This window comes from Solanum pennellii, chromosome 5 (genome assembly GCF_001406875.1).
Source record: "Solanum pennellii chromosome 5, SPENNV200".
Classification (NCBI taxonomy): Eukaryota; Viridiplantae; Streptophyta; class Magnoliopsida; order Solanales; family Solanaceae; genus Solanum; species Solanum pennellii.
The window spans coordinates 1,449,620-1,453,553 of record NC_028641.1 but is presented as its reverse complement, the minus strand read 5'-3'; the positions used below and the strand labels follow the sequence as shown (position 1 = coordinate 1,453,553).

Below are 3,934 nucleotides of genomic sequence, written 5' to 3'. Positions count from 1 at the left end.
AATAACAAAATAAACAAACGAAAACACAAAAACAACAACAATAACAAATAAACTAAAGAAATCTTCCGTGTTTGTGACAGTAAAAATAGTAGTAAAATTTGGACAAACAGAGCAACATAGTACTTGTTATCCAAATTTTTGGGATGAAGATATCATTGTGATAGTTGGACTCGACTATGGTCTGAACACGTATAATATAATCAGACATTCTTATTGTTGGCTCTTCCTACTCCGTATCAATGACTTCTTGCACATACTCCATCACCAGCTCTCTTTCCGCCACCAATTCGGCATGTGCTCTTATCAAACCAGCCATAATCCTGTTAAGATTCCTTAATTCACGTGTGATCGACCGAGACAATCGCAGATAGCTGATGTATATTGAATACAATACTGAAATAATCATTATCAACGCAGTGACACAATGAAGATCGTTTTTAAAGAAAATCGATATGGCTCCAAACAGAGTAGCCAATATTGTATTTCCATGTTTTTGTTCCAGTAATATGTTGATTTCGTTACCGACTTTGGAGAAATTTTCAATTTGGTTTTGCATTTGGGTTTCTAGAGAGGTCTAGATATGAATTTGAAATAAATTCTTCACAGGTGAAGGTCGTTCTCACTAATATAATACTTCTAACTAATCTAACAAAATGTTTAATTTGTACAATTAAAATTAGTCGAATACTTATAAACTAATCTAACTAGTAGTCTGATTGGGCCCAAAAAAAATTAATAATATATATATATATATATATATATATATATATATAACAAAATACAACAATAACAAAATAAACAAACGAAAACACAAAAACAACAACAATAACAAATAAACTAAAGAAATCTTCCGTGTTTGTGACAGTAAAAATATAAGTAAAATATGGACAAACAGAGCAGCATAGTACTTGTTATCCAAATTTCTGGGTGAACATATCATTGTGATAGTTGGACTCGACTATTGTCTGAAGACGTATAATATAATTAGACATCCTTATTGTTGGCTCTTCCTCCTCCGTATCAATGACTTCTTGCACATACTCCATCACCAGCTCTCCTTTCGCCACTAATTCGGCATGTGTTCTTATCAAACCAGCCATAATCTTATTAATATTCCTTAATTCACGTGTGATCGACCGAGACAATCGCAGATAGCTGATGTATATTGAATACAACACTGAAATAATCATTACCAACGCAGTGACACAATGAAGATCGTTTTTAAAGAAAATCGATATGGCTCCAAACAGAGTAGCCAATATCGTATTTTCATGTTTTTGTTCCAGTAATATGTCGATTTCTTTACCGACTTTGGAGAAATTTTCAATTTGGTTTTGCATTTAGGTTTCTAGAGAGGACTAGATATGAATTTGAAACAAATTCTTCACTGGTGAAGGTCGTTCTCACTAATATAATACTTCTAACTAATCTAACAAAATGTTTAATTTGCACAATTAAAATTAGTCGAATAGTTATAAACTAATCTAACTAGTAGTCTGATTGGGCCCAAAAAAATTAATAAAACATGATATATATATATATGTATATATAACAAAATACAACAATAACAAAATAAACAAACGAAAACACAAAAACAACAACAATAACAAATAAACTAAAGAAATCTTCCGTGTTTGTGACAGTAAAAATAGTAGTAAAATTTGGACAAACAGAGCAACATAGTACTTGTTATCCAAATTTCTGGGATGAAGATATCATTGTGATAGTTGGACTCGACTATGGTCTGAACACGTATAATATAATCAGACATTCTTATTGTTGGCTTTTCCTCCTCCGTATCGATGACTTCTTGCACATACTCCATCAACAGCTCTCTTTCCGCCACCAATTCGGCATGTGCTCTTATCAAACCAGTCATAATCCTGTTAAGATTCCTTAATTCACGTGTGATCGACCGAGACAATCGCAGATAGCTGATGTATATTGAATACAACATTGAAATAATTATTACAAACGCAGTGACACAATGAAGATCATTTTTAAAGAAAATCGATATGGCTCCAAACAGAGTAGCCAATATCGTATTTCCATGTTTTTGTTCCAGTAATATGTCGATTTCGTTACCGACTTTGGAAAAATTTTCAATTTGGTTTTGCGTTTGGGTTTCTAGAGAGGTCTAGATATGAATTTGAAATAAATTCTTCACAGGTGAAGGTCGTTCTCACTAATATATATATATATATATATTTATATATAACAAAATATAACAAAATACAACAATAACAAAATAAACAAACGAAAACACAAAAACAACAACAATAACAAATAAACTAAAGAAATCTTCCGTGTTTGTGACAGTAAAAATAGTAGTAAAATTTGGACAAACAGAGCAACATAGTACTTGTTATCCAAATTTCTGGGATAAACATATCATTGTGATAGTTGGACTCGACTATGTTCTGAAGACGTATAATATAATCAGACATCCTTATTGTTGGCTCTTCCTCCTTCATATCAATGACTTCTTGCAAATACGCCATCACCAGCTCTCCTTCCGCCACCAATTCGGCATGTGCTCTTATCAAACCAGCCATAATCCTGTTAAANTAATCCTGTTAAGATTCCTTAATTCACGTGTGATCGACCGAGACAATCGCAGATAGCTGATGTATATTGAATACAACACTGAAATAATCATTACCAACGCAGTGACACAATGAAGATCGTTTTTAAAGAAAATCGATATGGCTCCAAACAGAGTAGCCAATATCGTATTTCCATGTTTTTGTTCCAGTAATATGTCGATTTCTTTACCGACTTTGGACAAAAATTTTAATTTGGTTTTGCATTTGGGTTTCTGGAGAGGTCTAGATATGAATTTGAAACAAATTCTTCATTGGTGAAGGTCGTTCTCACTAATATAATACTTCTAACTAATCTAACAAAATGTTTAATTTGCACAATTAAAATTAGTCGAAGAGTTATAAACTAATCTAACTAGTAGTCTGATTGGGCCCATAAAAATTTAATAAAACATGATATATATATATAACAAAATACAACAATAACAAAATAAACAAACGAAAACACAAAAACAACAACAATAACAAATAAACTAAAGAAATCTTCCGTGTTTGTGACAGTAAAAATAGTAGTAAAATTTGGACAAACAGAGCAACATAGTACTTGTTATCCAAATTTCTGGGATGAAGATATCATTGTGATAGTTGGACTCGACTATGGTCTGAATACGTATAATATAATCAGACATCCTTATTGTTAGCTCTTCCTCCTCCGTATCAATGACTTCTTGCACATACCCCATCACCAGCTCTTCTTCCGCCAGCAATTCGGTATGTGTTCTTATCAAACCAGCCATAATCCTGTTAAGATTCCTTAATTCACGTGTGATCGACCGAGACAATCGCAGATAGCTGACGTATATTGAATACAACACTGAAATAATCATTACCAACGCAGTGACACAATGAAAATCGTTTTTAAAGAAAATCGATATGGCTCCAAACAGAGTAGCCAATATCGTATTTCCATGTTTTTGTTCCAGTAATATGTCAATTTCTTTACCGACTTTGGAAAAATTTTTAATTTGGTTTTGCATTTGGGTTTCTAGAGAGGTCTAGATATGAATTTGAAACAAATTCTTCATTGGTGAAGGTCGTTCTCACTAATATAATACTTCTAACTAATCTAACAAAATGTTTAATTTGCACAATTAAAATTAGTCGAAGAGTTATAAACTAATCTAACTAGTAGTCTGATTGGGCCCATAAAAATTTAATAAAACATGATATATATATATAACAAAATACAAAAATAACAAAATAAACAAACGAAAACACAAAAACAACAACAATAACAAATAAACTAAAGAAATCTTCCGTGTTTGTGACAGTAAAAATAGTAGTAAAATTTGGACAAACAGAGCAACATAGTACTTGTTATCCAAATTTCT

At 31.9% G+C, this 3,934-nt stretch overlaps 1 pseudogene; it reads right to left on the bottom strand.

Moving 5' to 3' along the window:
• Positions 1-316, bottom strand: part of LOC114077320 — an 8,467-nt pseudogene extending 8,151 nt beyond the window's left edge.
• Between the last annotated feature and the right edge of the window lie 3,618 nt (positions 317-3,934).